Source organism: Peromyscus maniculatus, chromosome 3 (genome assembly GCF_049852395.1).
Source record: "Peromyscus maniculatus bairdii isolate BWxNUB_F1_BW_parent chromosome 3, HU_Pman_BW_mat_3.1, whole genome shotgun sequence".
NCBI classification, from domain to species: domain Eukaryota; kingdom Metazoa; phylum Chordata; class Mammalia; order Rodentia; family Cricetidae; genus Peromyscus; species Peromyscus maniculatus.
Window position 1 is genome coordinate 139,792,148 of NC_134854.1, and position 16,711 is coordinate 139,808,858.

The window sequence follows — 16,711 nt, forward strand, 5'->3', positions numbered from 1 at the left end:
GCGATCCTGTCCTATCCCTCCATCAAGGTGCTCTACAGCTTAGATGAAGCAAGTACAGCCTTGCCCTCCTATTCCACCTGCATTCACTAGAAATTTCTGCTATGGCCCAACCACCAGAACAGATCTCCCCCACCCCACCCCCAGGAAACTGACGCTGGCTCGGATCCAGCTGTACAGCCACACCTATTTCCGCTTCTCTTCCTCCCTGCCTGCTTTCGAAGCTTGAAGCTCTGTCTTGACACATTGCATGGGCGGTGATCATGGATACTTCTTAATGTCATTGATACTTAGTAAATGTCAGGAGCATTGGTGCTTTTGAGCCTGAGGAACTTAGTTTTGCATCTTAGCTCTAAGATTTAATAATTCTATGATATCTGGGCAAATTACTTAACATCACTGAGCCTCACTTTTTTATCACAGAAATACAATTAAGCGCACGAAGGGGGGGGGAATGAAGTCCTGCATGAACGTGACATGAACAGAGCCATATCAAGGATCCCAGTGCCTCAGACTCGTGGGACTGGCAAAGCCTTCCCCTGGTCTAAGTACAGATGTTAGGAAGGATTGACCTTGAGCTAAAAGCAGTGTGTGAAGAAACTATTAGTTGCAGCTCCCTTTTCTAGGAAGACTGCAGCAGGAGACTGCTCACCTACAGAGACCTCCTCCCTAGAGTAGTGAAGCCCTCTTCCTGGGTCAGCTCTGCACAGTAAGCTGCCTCCTCACCCAGGGCTGTGTAATAAATGTGCTCTTCTTCCCGGCTGCTGATGCAGCCCCATCAGAACGCACAGCCCACCGGATCCCAGCTTCTCTGTACATGTGTCTGTGTCTGTCCTTTCTTTCTTCATCCCCCCATCAGGTTTCCAGGACCCAACTTTGTGGCAATAAATCCTATCACTAAGGTTGTCAGAGTGACCAGGAATATCAAGGAAGATGGCATAGGTAAGACATTCAGCACAAAACAGACACTGTTAAAGATGAAATGTGCTATAAGGAAGTTATTATAATGTGTTTGTAGGAAGAAAGCTGAGACAAAATAACCCTTCCGACCGGGTAAGTTCCGAGCCTTACTAGGAGAGTTGGCAGTCATGAATATTGTGGCAGGGGTCCTTATGGGAGAAAGCTTTAATTCACTTCAGTTCCCAAGGATCAGGAGACTAACAACATTGAGCCATAGACAGACCAATCTTGAGAGAGAGATAGACCCTTCAGTTTCAAAGAAGAAAGGAGGCATCTGTCTTTTGAGGGGGTAAGTTCCATGCCATGTGACCTAGCTTCCTTGTATGAGGAGGCTCTGATAAAGAATAGCTATAATTCAAGGTTGTCTCGGTTCTTGGCTGTAGAGATGGGATCAGGTTCTACCTCCGGCCTCAAGGAGGAGGGAAAGAACTGAGCTCTGTATTGGCTGCGAGGCCACAGTATCTTTGCTATCAACTCTGTCAAGAAGAGAGACTACAGAGGTGTGGCCTGATTGCAGGGGTGTGGCCTGGCTGCAGGGGTGTGGCCTGATTTCAGGGTGAGAGAGTAGAGAAGAATCTCTTCTATTGTGTGTTGGAGATGACTTTTTTTTTTTTTAGTGAACCAGGTTTTTTGTTTGTTTGTTTGTTTGTTGTTTGTTTTTCCAGACAGTTTCTCCGTGTAATTTTGGTGCCTGTCCTGGAACTCACTCTGTAGCCCAGGCTGGCCTCGAATTCACAGAGATCCACCTGGCTCTGCCTCCCGAGTGCTGGGATTAAAGGCGTGAACCAATTCTTCTCCCATGGTGTTACCACTCCCTCCCAACTCGGTCCTACTCTTAATAACTATTGGCATACTTTCATACAGCATAACTCTCTTGTTATGTCCTTGCCTTACTGTGACCAGGCCACCCTACATCTCTGGTCTTTGTCCCGGAAGCCACATGCAGTGGCTTCTGGAATAGGTAGTGTGTCTTAGTCCATTTTCTATCATTATAATAAAATATCTTTATAAAAAAGAGAAGTCTACTTAATCCATAGTTCTGGTGGCTAGAGAATCCAAATAGCATGGGCCCTGACCCCTAGCAAGAGGCTTCTCTCTGCTCATAACACGGCAAAGAAACAGAAAAGGAGCAGGCCACATGCAGAAAGGTTCAAGTGTGTAGTGTGGCCTTGCTTTATAATAATTCACCATCTCAACAACTGCCCGAGATTGCTGAGCACTCCTGGCTCACAGGCCTCTGGACTCAGAATGAATTTTCCCACTGTTCTCCAGTTTTGCAAACAGTAAGCTGTGGGACTCTCAGCCTCCATGGCCACAGAATCCTATGCTCATGACAAGACTCCATGTATGTGGGAGTAAGCACAATTATGTGTATATGTGTGTGTTGTGTTTGTCTTTCTGTCTGTGTCTGTGTATCTGTTATGGCTGTCTTTCTGTCTGTGTCTGTCTGTCTGTGTGTGTGTGTCTGTCTGTGTGTTTCCTATGGTGGTTCTGTTTTTCTGGAGAACTCTGACCATGTTAAGACACATCACCCATCCCTGATGCCCATTCAGTGCCTGAAGTGCCCCCACCAGATACCCCCTCTTCCCCAAGCCCTGTCATCATCCTGGGTGAGTTCTCAGTCCTTTGATCAGCTTATTTCCAGGGACTGTCACCTCCTTGCCGCTTGTGTTCATGGCCTCTCCAGAATGCTGTCATCGTTGATTACTGTTGTGCTCCTAAATCCAAGCTCTAGACACCCACTCTCTCCTCACCGTCTCTTCTCAGTTCCTTTCAGTCAGTTACTCCCAATGCCCCAATGTTTTAACACCATCAAACTCACTGGCTCAAGAACCATCCACTTTCTCGTTATCTAGCAACTCCTTGTGTGTCCGTTTGTTTGTGTTCCTAATCCACTTAAGATTGCGCAGAACAGTATTTCTGCCATGCTTGCCAATCTCCGTGGTCTCCTTGTCCCTCCATCTCCCTATTTGACAAAATCCCCTCCGAATTAATAAATACATCTGCCAACTGTCTTGTGCTTACATCCCAGATGTTAATCACTGTTCAAGAAAAACAATTCCACAGAGTCGAACAATTTGGTACCATTATAATAGCTGGCAACATGTATTGGGGGTTTGATCTTGCCAGGCAGCATTCAAAGCATATTACATAGATTATCTCATCCTGCCTCCTCCATCATGCTGGCAAGATGCCCAGACTTTCTCTCCTCAAACCTCTGAAGTTCATTTGCATCAGACAACTTTCTGCTGCTTAGAAAAGATAGAAGTCATCTAGTAAGAACACAGTGTACACCTTCCTTCCCACTTAAGCAATGTTCAACAGGAACGGCCCCTTTTATCCACAGCTTCGCTCCCTCCCTCACCCTACATCCTGCTAGAATTCTGTCTACCTCTTCATCCCCTCTCAGCTTTCTCTCACATTCTTCTTGGGTTTTTGTTTACATTTTGGTGATTCTTAAGATAGTTTCTTCTCTCCCAGTCACTTTTTTCTGGAGTTCCTGTCCAGTTGCACAGATTTCATTACCATCTCTTATGAAAATAATTCACCAATCATTCAATCAAGCTGGAACCTACACAAAGAAAAGTGATTCTCCAACGACATGCTCAACCCAGCTCTCTCCGTCCAGATACACTCAGCATTTCTCCTTGGATCTAGTCACCCAGAGCGAGAAGACAGAACTGAACGTCCCACACAAAGCCCCTTCTCCATCTCTGTCACCATCTACTAAGATCACCAAGTCAGGAATACAAGCTGCATTTCTATCTTTCCTCATCCACAAACCTCCCTCCATTTCTCCTTCATCAGTCTCTTGGAAGACATTAGCTTCTGATTATGCCCAGTACCACTACCATAGCCCAGAATTCCCACTACACAACAGCAAAACTCCCCTAGTCTCTTCACTCTCCATTACAACTACATTCAATTAATTTCCTTCCAGCTCACACCCAAAATCTTTCCTCACGTCATCAATACATTTGACATGTTCTGCAGGATTGACTTCCACCCCTGAGTTTCCTCAGCACCAGCACTACATTTTACTCCTACCTTTGTCTCCTCTAAAGCATAACCTACTGAGAAATTTTGTTCTCAATAAAGTTTTATTGAGTGCCATAAGGTGGTAGCACTTTAATCCCAGCAGAGACAGGCAGATCTCTGTGAATTCAAGGCCAGCCTAGTCTACAGAGGGAGTTCCAGGACAGCCAGAGTTGTTATATAGAGAAACCCTGTCTCAATAAACCACAAGAAAACTTTCATTGAAAGAATAAATTGTCACTGAATAATTAAAGAATCCATCCATCAATTAACAAGTGAAACCATTTAGTTTAAACTGCTTGAGAATGACTAACGATCCTTATTTTGTTTATGTCCCATAACACTAAGATTAATCAATTGTATTGATTAATTTGTGTTGACAAGATTTTTCATTATTATAGAGTGTATGTGTGTGTCTGTGTGCGTGTGTGTGTGTGTATGTGTGTGTGTGTGTGTGACTGTGTGTGTACACACATACCTGAGATGAGTAGGTTTGAAAATGAAAGGTCTGTTTGGGCTCACAGTTTTGGAAGTTTTAGTCCTTGGTCAGTTGAGGCCCTTGCTTTCTGGCCTGAGATGAAGCAGATCATGGACAGAGCGTGTGGTGGGACGACAGCGTGTGGCAGGACGACAGCGTGTGTGGGACAACGGTGTGTGTGGGACGGCGTGTGTGGGACGACGGCGTGTGTGGGACGACGGCATGTGAGGGACGGCGTGTGGTGGGACGAGCTGCTCACCTCGCGGGGAAGGGGAAAGGTCAGGGAAGAGCGTGTGGTCCACAATCCCGCAATCCCCTCAAAGCCATACCCCTAGTAACGTAGGACTTCCCACTTTGAAGTCCCAGCTTTCAAAGGCTCAGCCGTCACTAATGGCAGCAGGAACATGGGGCCGAGTCTTTAACATAGGGACCTTAACATGATTAGCCACTGTTAAGTGGATGAGACGAGTGCATACAGCTCAGTGCAGAACTGTAATTCTAAAGTCTTCACATACCTCTTTAACTCCTTGGACCAAAGAGATCTATGTCCACTTTGTTGAACTTCAAAATGCCAAATGCCCCACATACTTCTGTCTGCATTTGTATTTTATAAATTGTGTTTGTGACCCTTTCCAGTGCCTCCTGACCACCCTGAAACACTGGGTCTGGATTCGGTGGGTGGAGATTGGTGGAGCTGTGTTGCAGGTGGCTATGGGAACAAATGACTCACAGCAGGAACCAGGGTTGGCAGTCATTAGATTCTGAAGCCCAGACGCCCAGATAGGAAAAAGTAAGAATGTGAGACCTTGAGAGAGTTCAAAGCCTCCAAAATAGAAACCAGTAACTTGAGTCTAGGCTTCTGTCCTGGGATCCCATGCTTACAACCCCACCAATGCCAACAGTCCTGAGAAAGGGCATGGGTTAGCTTTCTCTCCCTAGAATCAGTCCGCCATGGCCAGAGGCAAGGCTGATCATGCTGACACCTTGGTAGAACAGTGAGCTCAACAGCAACCCACTTTCTATATTCTAAACAATCCAGAAGGGTTTTTCATTTTGTTTTAATTCTAACTGAGGCTCCCACAGTCAAATTGAACCTAATTTCAGCAATGCAAATCTAGTATCTACTACATGTTTATATGTAAGTCATTTATGAGTCGTTCTCTCTTGATCCATTTTGTCTTTAAAAATGGAAGATCGAGGCCTCAATCAAGCAGGGGCAAGAGAATATTAGGAAGAGACGTTCAGTCAATTTCTGAGGAGCAATCAAAGACATTAGGGTGGTGGCCAAGACTGCTCTGAAGACAGCTAAGGAAAGAAATGGGCTTTCTGTCCACCATCCAGGGAGCAAAATGCCAGGCAGAGCAAGCAGCTGGGAGCCTGAACTGTCTCTCACATGTGTATATCTATAGCAATAAAGAAGCTCAGACATTAGCAAACGACACCACATCAGCCTGTCACCATTTAGCTCTGACATGCATGAGTGTGAACTCCTCATAAAATGTCACAGTGCCGAGGGAACAAGAGTGATTGGGGACCCAGTAACCTCCTCAAATCACTTTCTGCCTCTAAGGGCCACTGAGAGTCCCGGGCCTCCCAGCATAGTGTATATTTAATGCTTCTCATGGGAGCTACTCCCCCACAGCAGGGCAGGAAATGTTTGGGAAAGGAAAACTTTGTACTAGACGTCTGCACAGATATGTTTCATCAATGGCAGCATTGCCTGGGGACCTTCCTCCCCAGTCTGCTCCTTGAAGCATAGATGTCTGTCTGGGGCCTTAAAGTCACCCTTCTGGGAATTTGGTTGTAGCCGCAGACTTCTAATTTATAATAACTGTCATTAGTCTAAGGTCATTCAAGAGAGCCTAAGTGTCCTAGTACAAAATGGTTGTGATAACTCAGACAAAGTGCAATGCCTTGACCAAAAAAAAAAAGTATTGCTCTACAAATATCACCTTGGTCAGTTCTGAAACCTTCAGCCTAAGATCTACAGGCCAATGGTAATTTCGTATGTGTTTTAATATGGTTCAGGCAGGTACCTAGTGGAGCAGCGTTTAACAAGTATCTTCTCGCGGACTTCAGAGGACTGTACAGGAAGCAGAATTCCAGTGTCAGTTTCACTCCCTGGGCTCTTGGACTCTAAGCCCATCCCAGAGTCTAATGCAGTCTTGCAGCGCCTGCCCTAAGGAGGTGACAAACACTGCAAAAGTCAAGAAAATTTTACCCACGTCATCTTATCATCAGATTCAAAGACAGTATCAGTGCCTTTAAAGTCACACTGTCCGGGATTCAGTAAAGCTTTACCCAGTGGAGGAAGAAGAACAGAGAGAGAGGAGAGAGAGGAGGTATAGAATGTGTAGGGGAACTGGAGAAGAGAAGGGAGACAATGGCCATAGCATGTGGGAAGCTGAACAGTGACGGACTCTGTAGGATTTACTACATCCAAGAAAGGATTAAGAGTGAAAGGCAAGAAAAATTTGGACTTTGTGGACATCTCAGTCTCTGAACTGCTGGCCTACAGCATGAGGACCTGAGTTTGATCACTAGAATCCAAAAGTCAGGTTTGGTGGCATGCACTTGCCATCCCAGTGCTAGGAAGGCAAAGACAGGTGGCTACCTGGGTCTCACCAGCCAGCCAGCCCAGTCTACCAGCAGGGCCCAGGCTATTAAAAGACTCCTCCTCATAAAACAAAGTAGGTGGATCCTAAGGAATGACACCAGAGGTTGACCCCTGGCCACCATACACATGCATACATATATGTACGCATACCTATATATATATACACATACTTGCATACACACACAAAAAAGTAAAAAGATAGTGATGAGGTCTGGCAATGGCAAAGAGCATCTCCTCACAATGCTAGGATGACATGGTCCACAGCTCAGGCAGCAGCTTACAATATCCAAGGAAACACCGACAGCCTTCAGAAGGAACAGACAAATTGGCAATTGGACTTTTGTGTATCCAAATTCATATCTCAGTGACTACTAGAATACATAGAGGAAGCAGTAAAAAATATAGATTTGAAATAAACTACTGACCAACTTGAACTAATCGATAGGCACAGAACGTACAAACTTTTCAAGTAAGGGTCCCCCAGATCCAAATGTGCACACATCAGACAAAGTTCTCTGACCACCTGGCACTACTTCGGATACGAGAAAGGTCTCTCCAAAAATCCCCATTTTTTAAGATAAGTAACACACTTATCAATGACTCCTGGGGCAAGAAAGGAGTCAAAAATAGCATCTGGAAGATTCTGAAGTGATTGAAAGTGAAAACACAGGGCTTGGGGTTACCTCATTGAAGAGTACTTAACTAGTGTGTGCATGGCCCAGAACCAGAAGAGGAGGAGCAGGATGGGAGAAGGGTTAGAGAGAGCTTGGAAGCGGGGAGAGGAGAAAGAGGGGAGAGAGAGAAGAAAAGAAAACACGTTGAAATTTGTGGTGTTTGGCTAAAGCAGAATTTGTGAACATTTTATCACAATAAAATCCTGTATCAGAAAAGAAAAAAAAAGTCTCAAGTCAACAACCTCAGCTCTTCCTTCCAGGAAGAGGGAAAAAGTATTTCAAAACATCAGGTGTACATAGTAAGTATACAGAATTTTGCCAGTTTAAAATAAATGAACAGATTAGACACAAAGAATATTGCGGACTCACCCGACGCTGGAAAGGGAACTGGGAAAAGGGAGAACAAGGGAAACTCAAGCTAGGTCGGAGGAAAATGATAATGAAGCCCCGTGGGAAAGCAGGCAGAAGGCAGGGGCAGAAGAGAGACTTGAAAGCCCACCATTGGCACAACCCACTGGCACAGCCTGCTGAGCCTCCGTCCTGAGAAGGGGAAGGTACATGGACATGAGCAATCCCTGGACAGAGGGCAGCTGCCTCACCACACATGGAAATGAAGAGGGCATACACCTGCAAAGGAGAGAGAGGCTAGGAGGTGGCATAGGCGCTTCCTGAGAGAGGATGAGGGGTAGTGCATGTTCCCCCCAAAAAATGACATCTCTGTTTGTAACCCAGAAAGAGGCCAGAGACCCGGCACGGAGTGGGTGTTCCAGTTACGCTGCACGTATTGACATCTGTGTCAAGGGACATAAGAAACAGTGGATTAAGACCTGAGTGTTAACAATGAGTGTCTTAGGCTACTGGAACTCTGGGGATTGTTGGCAATGAGCTTATTTCATTTTACAGTAAAAAACAATAAAGCTATTTTTGCAGCATTTATCTTCATATTAGAACGCCATGCTATTGAGGGTGTGGGCAGTGAGTTGCATGCATTGTTGTAGTAGAGCTTTTTCTGGAATATAATTTGACAGAAGCTATTAAAATTTAATGCGTGTGTGTATATACATACTGACTGGGAACCTGATCTTGTATAAATACTGATATTAATATGGAAGGATGTGCTGCGCAAAGCTGTGCAGCTGTGAACTCTAGGACTCATCACTTCCCCGCTAGCCACTGAGGATCTGTGTGGCTTACAACAGTTTCTGGCAATAAGAGTCTCGAGAGATGCTTTCTTCCAGCCGCGGTCTCCAATGGGGCCAGCACTGGGCCTGAAAGATAACGGGATTTTAGTAGAAGAATATTTGTAAGACCTGGGGGAAATATGGGGGAAAGGGGAAAGAAAGCAGCGAAAACTAGGGGGAAAAGACAAAGGAAAGACAAAAGGAAGAAGAGAGAAAAGGAGGAGGAAGGAAAGGAAGAGGTTAAAACATAAATTACAGTAAAGCCTGTGAAATATTATGAGACAGTCTCCGAAGAATGAGCCAGGTCTGTTTGAGTTGACCTGCAGGTCAGAGTTAAACAGCGAGCAAGTGCACAAGTAAACTCTGTCTCCTTTTCTGTTGAAGGAAAGGAAACATCCTGGACACTTGTGCATAAAGTTCATGGCCACAAAGAAAACTGGAAGGACGCATTCCCTCTGGCTGGTGATGTGGAATGAGCAGCATTTCTGTAGCCCTCAAGTCCAGTGTCCTAGGGATGGCATTAGGGTCACGCACTCAAGGGATGCAGCAGTGGATGAAGTACCTTTTAGATGTCCAGAGGCCTTGAGACCCATGATGCCAGCCATCTCATCGAATGGATGAGGGTAGGGTGAGGGGGCAATCTCAGCATGCATTCTGGGTAACTCTGGGAGCAGATGCTCTGCCAGGTGTGTTAGGAGGCAGACAAATAAAGAAAGGGGGTGTGCTTGCACCTGAGTGTGAAGGACTGGCTCACTCACCACTTACATCAGGCACTCATTAACACCTGTCACATGTAAACAACTTCAGGTCCCTGTAACCAAGCTGCTGCAAACAGTTTCCCTGTTTCTCAAAACCCAGCATATTCAAGGCACCTTCACAAGAGCCATAGTTTAGGGAAATGTCGCATCTCAAATTCCTGTGGAGAAAAAAAAAAATCAGTTTTCTGCTAATGGTGTTTTAAAGTTTTTGCCACCTTTCACAGGTGGGGCAGGGAAGGCCAGAGTGAGTTCTTGGCCAGAAAAATTTCCAAGTGAATCCCCAGAGAACATGCAGCTGAAGAGTAAAGAAAGAAAACCTGAAATGCCTTCACAGCAGCCTGAAGCAATTTAAGAGAGAAGGGGAGGGGACTTGCCAGAGATCTAGGCATGGAAATTATTTCCCCTTCTAATGCAGATGGATGAAAATGAGAAAACTGCAGTCCCAAGAGAAAATCCGACCAAGTGGAAAGGTCTCTTAGCATTCCCAGCAAGTAGACATTTTTCCCGCAGCAGCAAATAGATGTGCCTGGATGTGTGTACAAACAACTCAGAAAGGACTAAAGAAATGCGGGGAAAGCTGGTGTTTTCTCCTCCGCCTTCTAGCCCCCCCCCCCCCCCCACTTACCAGCCTCCACTATGTGCAGACTCCTCTGTGCACTAGATCTGAGTTAGTGCACATGTAGGTACAGTTCAGTGCAATGGCACACACTGCTCTGCACCTGGCTCTCTAAACATTAGGATCTTCTTTCCCGGGATGAACTCTAATTTATTAAGCCAAGTCCCTGTTGGGGACCACTGGAAGGTTTCCAGTGGTCTGCTACAGTGTACAAGTCATGCTAAAGTCAATGCTAATGTCAGGATCTGAGATATATTCCCAAGGCTCTTTACATCAGTGAACTGAGGCTAGAATACGGGGCATGTTTGTAATGGGTCAGTTTTCGAGGTCTAGACAACTCCTGGAAGAAAATAGGAAATGTGTTCAGGATCTCCAAAACAGAATTTTAGCCTTTCCAATTGTGAGCACAGGATTGTAGGGGATCCGGTGTTCTCGAAGCCTCCACCAGGCGAGGTGACCTTCAAAGATGCCTTCACTCGGTCAGGAAGGCAAGATGATTGATTCATCTTTACAAAACAAAAACAGAGACCATTCTTTCTTCTCCACAAATGATTTAGGAACATAAAATTGAAGACTTGGAAATCATCCATCACAAAGAGGCTAAAACCAGAATGGCTGCAGAACCCAGAGTGGGAATCCCAGTGGGCCATGCTGAGAGCTGGACCACCGCTGTGGCTGGAAATCCGAGTGGGTGTCAGAGAGGAGATGTGAACTTCTGTAACACGCCGAACTGCTAAAAATTCCTGGGACATTTCCTTCCCCAATAAACTGTCAACCAGCAAAGCTGTTTCTGACAGGGTTGAAGTTCCGTGAAAACAATATGGAGACCTTCATGCTGCAGGTGCATATGATACCCAAGATGAGTCCCTGAGGATGGTCTCCTGTAGCACCTCATCTGAGGCTGGGGTTGGCATGGTCAGAGGACAAGAAAAAAAAAAAAGAAAAACAAGCATGCCTTGCTGCAGGCAGGAGGGGACCAGCCCCGGCCACTCCATCACTCCTCAGGACAAGGTCATGCGGACACAATGAGGTAACAGAAAAGGTAGGAACAAAGGGGAAGCCACCTTACAATCATTACCTCATTTAATTCCTGAAGAAGGGGAGGGAAAGAGCATTGTTTCCATTCTATTAACCACATTCCAGAGAAATCAGAGAATAGTAGAGGGAAAAAAATCACCCTAATCCCATAATTGAAACAAAAGTATTGTTTCCATGTTGGCACTTACCCCACCCTGACATGATTTGTTATTATTTTTATGAAATTACAGAGTAAGTGGTACAATTTAATAGCCTCTGTTTTAATTTCCATTAATCATTATAGCAGACTCAGTTCCCAAGTTGCTGAATTCTTCAAAATCGTCACCTCTCGCATATGACCCAATCACCGGCCAGCCCTTTGTGGTGAACATTTACGCAGCTCTCCACATTCTATTTCTGCTTTGTTTTAAGTAAAATCACAATTTCAGATTGTTTTATTAAGATAAATAGCCCCAGTGGATAAGAGGCAAAGGACTGAGGGAGGAAGTGAGACCATAGCCATCGTGAGGTGCCCTCAGGAACTTGGGAATGAGAACCCGTTGAGAGTTCGCTATAATAACAGACCCATAATTGGTGACTGCAGCAATTTGAGATGTTTTGCTGGAGGGGTCAGGGTAAAAGAATCTAGCAGTATTGAAGGCATCGGTGTAGTCAAAAAAGTAACAATCAAAACTTGGGGGTGAGTGCTGGTCCACTTCCATTTGCTCAGCATTATTAAGAAGCCCTCTCCATCACACTCTCAGACTTGCCAGCGGAATCAGGTAGAAGAAAAAATTTTACAAAACCTGGGGATGGACTTGTTTCCGTGTTGAGGGCAGGCTAACAAAAGTTTGAAGGATCCTGGTCTCTTAGATGAGACTGGACGTGGAGCCCATTTTCAACAGGGCGGGGTCCCGGAAGGCGCAGTGGGAAAGTGAGCTCCATGATGTGGGCTGGTTCCCTAGCTAAAGCCAGGAGAAGCAAGAACACCCCAAGTGTTCCCTTGCAGGCCAGACACCCTCAAACCGAAGGCCCAGAGCTCCCCACTGGGGAAGTGGAGGCTCACCAAACTGTTTCCTGAATCTTCAGATAACCTCACACTTCAGAAAGGCCATTGTCCATGACTGTGACGTCAAGGACAGTAAAGGAATGTGGTACTCAAGTGAGTGGAGCAGTTTGTCATTGCCAGGTGGAGGCAGCAACCAGCAGAGCCGGGGCAGCGGCAGCAGGAGCCAGCTCTCCTTACCCCATTCCTGACTAGCATTAGCTTCCAGGAGACAGGGAAAGACTTTTCATGCAGACCCAAGTCTCAAATTAGCCCTCATGGAACCCAGACGATCCAGAGCACATTTGCTTGTCTGTTTGTTTTTTATTGCATGGAGAGGATTTTTTTTTTCCAGTACTGTTTAAGTTTACAGTCCTCTGCAATATCATATTGCGGTGCAGGTGAATCCATGGAACGAAGTAAGAGGCTTCGTGTGCCATACACAGAAAAGTGATCTGCAGGTTGCCAGGGCTGCTTAGCTGCTCCAGGGCCATTGTCTTCCTTCATTTAGTGTGGAGAACCATCTTAGGAATGAACAGAGGCCTGGCCTTCTCACTTCCTCCCAGGCTCTGTTTACAGCCCACCTCCAGCCACTTTACCCGCAGAGAAGACCTGGTTCTCAGCAGTGGGAATAGACATTTTGACATCGTCAGAATCAAGGACTCTATAAATACAAATGATAGGAAATTCTCGGCTCTGATAAAGACACTTTGTAGAGACCAGAGTAAACAACAAAAGTGCCAATCGTGTGGCTCCACGACTTATTTTTAGACCGTCCCTCATGGTTCAGAGCATACGTGCAAGATGGGGGAGCTGGTGTTGGCTGCCAGTCACATTCCATTTTGGTCCCCTCAGCCCCGGAAAGTGCTAGATCCTTGATTGTTTTGCTAAAAACATCCCAGAATGGGTTTTACCGTCAGCTGCTCTTTATCTTTATAATTTCCTGTATTTGCTGCGGACTGGCATTCCTGACCTTGATAGAAATATCTAGACAAAATGACTAGCCCGTGAGCTGTGACTTTGTCATCCGCAGCTTCAGCCACCCTGACAGCCGTCCCTTCATGTTGCACCCATGGCTACAGGAAGTCAGACTGCACAGTCACCCTGCTGTGGCTGAGCAGAGGCCAGGGCACCCTTGCTCTGGGTCTCTGTGCTCCTGCTAAGCATTGAGTGGTGACTAGTGTTCTCATGTAAGAGCTCTGCAGGGAACTCCTGACACAAACACAAAGATCGCTTGAGTGGTTTAAAATGCCACAGACAAGATCCAGAGCATTCAAGGTGGCACTCGGGAGGCAGAGGCAGGTAGATCCCTGAGTTAGAAGGCCAGCCTTGTCTACAGAGTTCTAGGACAGCCAGGGATATCCATAGAGAAACTCTGTCTCAAAATAAATAAATAAACAAACAAATAAATAAATACATAAATAAATAAAATGCCACTGGAGGTATTGTGTGAGTTCAACTTAGCGGGGAGGGGTATATGAAAATGAACTTTACAAATTCCCTGGCCTGAAAGGCAGCGTGTTCATTGCAGAAGGCTCAGAGGACAGTGACTGGACTTCATGACTTATGACACCGTCTGAAGCAGCACCAGCTGTCTCCAACACTCTTCAAACGGTCTCACGATGAGTAGCATTGCACAACACCATCCTCCCAAGAGCAGCTGTGTCTGTGTGGGAAAGGTTCTCACAGCTGGCCTTCCTGACTGCTGACATCCCCTCCTAGAAGGAGTGAGGATGGAGGGTCCCTGGAACCCCACCTGGGTGTCCAGCCTCTCCCCTAAGCCGTGTGTATGCAATCCTGCCCTATCTGCATGGGGCTCTGGGGTCTTAGGGAGGACCTAGAGTATATAGACTCAGGAATACTGGGGGAAGGAGGCTCATCTACATGGCTCCAAGGAAGCCATCACCACTGGGTGAAGAGTCGCCAATGCGTCTGCTTTGGAGTCACCCACGTTCCCACCAATAATCCCTCCCCCATGTGCATAAGGATACACAAAACCTTAGTGATTCCCCAAAATGAGCTGTGGTGGAATTGTGCTTTGGTTTGTCATTGAAACCTTGAAAGGTAGAAAACCCTCCCAATGGTGTTGCTCTTAAGAGAAGGACAGGTTACCTCAGGATCCTCAGCGTCCAGTCAGGAATCCTGTATCCTAATTCAGAGATCACCGTTATCCTTGATGCGATGTGTTTCAAGAGCCCAGTGCATGCCTGGAGCCACAAGTCCATGTCTCCAGTTTCTGCTTCTACCTATGACAAAACTTAATTTATAAATTAGGCACCAGCAGAGTTTAACAACAAAAACCAATGATAAAACACAACACAAAACATTATTGTAATGATGTGAATGCGGTCTCTCCATCTTTTCTCAAAATACCTATTGTGCTGTAGATCTGTGCTGAAGTTTAACCTTTGCAGATGGCCCCACACAGTACTAACCTGAGGAAAGATCAGAAGCCTAAGGCATGGCCTCTACTAAGTGCATAGGGTTTTCTCACTGTGTGAAGTGGGAAGTCGTGCACCATGCTGTCCTAAACATGGACTTTCTGTACTTACAACGGAAGGAGCAAGACTTAGCACTGGCCTAGAAACCATCCTCCACAGCGCTCCAACCCTGAGCACGCATGCTGTGTACAACCCTGACTGTGTATGCTGTGTGAAACCCAGAATTGGAGCAAACTGTATACACTTACTTCATCACTCTGTAGCCTGACAGTAATTACTGAAACAAAACACAGGAACACCCATTCCATTAAAGACAGACATAAACACCTCATCCAAGTTCATAACTTCTGCTGACTTCAAATGCATGTAGCATAGACACCTTTGAAAGGCCACACCACGATATTTCTAATAACTGTTTGTGCAATTATTCCTGAAGCAAGAGGAACACAGGATATGGTCTCTGACCAGGACACTGAGCAGGGACCTCAGTTTGGTGGGACCAGAGTCTGTGATTCTAACCTTTAGTTGAAAGAGAAGCAATCTAGTCAAAATGCCCTCAGACAGCATCATTTTTTAAGTCTATTTTATGTTAGCTCTAACAGCTAAGATAAACCACAGAACGACTCATTTTCATTACTGTGACTAGAAACACAATTTCAAAGCTTGTGTTAGTTGACGTATCAAATCATGTTATGACTCTGAAATTTTCCCCAGCCACTGAGGAGTTTTAAAAGAGCAAGTGATTTTGTCTTTTCTTCCCAAATGGAGTAAGTGAAGTCTCAGAACATGGGTATTTAGCAAGTTCATTCAGCATTCATTTCAAGAATCAAGATGAGACAGTGATTTCCAAGAAACCGAGCTGGTCAGTACAAGAATATCAGGAACTCTGAATGTCTACTTTGCCAAAAATTAAAAAGGTGGCAATGTCCTGGCTGGGACTGTGGTTTCTCTAGTGACACACGTGCTCTGTGCTCTATATCATACGCCAAAGTTGGAGTTTGGGGGATTATTTCAGAAACTACAAAACAAGCCAGTGCTGCTCCCAAGACATGCCAGTAAAATCCTGAAGAAGTGGTTTGAAATGCTCTTCGATCTCTTGTAAGTGGAATTAGGTGCAAATTTGTCCGTCTTCTTGTTGATAAGACTCTGTCTGCCTTAACATCAGACTTCTTGGAAGTTCATCGATGCTAGACCCAAGAGGGCCCAGGCACCTTTTAATCTGTGGGTCCCTTGGCCCTGACTTTAGAACATCAGGTACCACATGTGACACGATTTCTACAGAATTTCAGAATGTGGCTCTGTTTAACATAAATCCAGAATCTGAAAAATTCTCTTTCCAGATAACTGGGCTTTTTCTCTTCCTGCTAGCAACCACCTAAGCTGAGGGCGTTCTGTGCTGAGAACTGGGGTGACATGGAAGTCACTCAACCAATTTAATTAACTGCCACCCCCTTATCTGGTTACCCGTTTCACAACTGCTTTTAAATGACAGTAAACTCTGACCAAATTCACTTCCCTTATCTCCAAAGGCCACTTTCTCTTCAAAACAAAACATAAACTAGAAACTGATTAAAGCACAAAGGCATTTGTGTGTCAGGCATATTGGATAATTTAATAAAGCTCAGCACATGGAAAGAGCTGGCCACCACACGTGACTGGCAGATCAGTCTGTGATTCCCACAGAACTACTGGCATGTGCTGTACTGGTGTCTGTCAGCTCCTGTGTGGAAGCGCCGTTTGTACAGGGCAGGCTTCAGGAAAGCAAACATCTAACTCTGTCTCTTCCCCACAAGGGTATCAGTGCCTAAACATAGCTGTAACGGATGTACAGAATCATGCCACATCACAACGGACAAGGGGCTCTCAAATTCTAAGTCCAAACTCCTTCCTA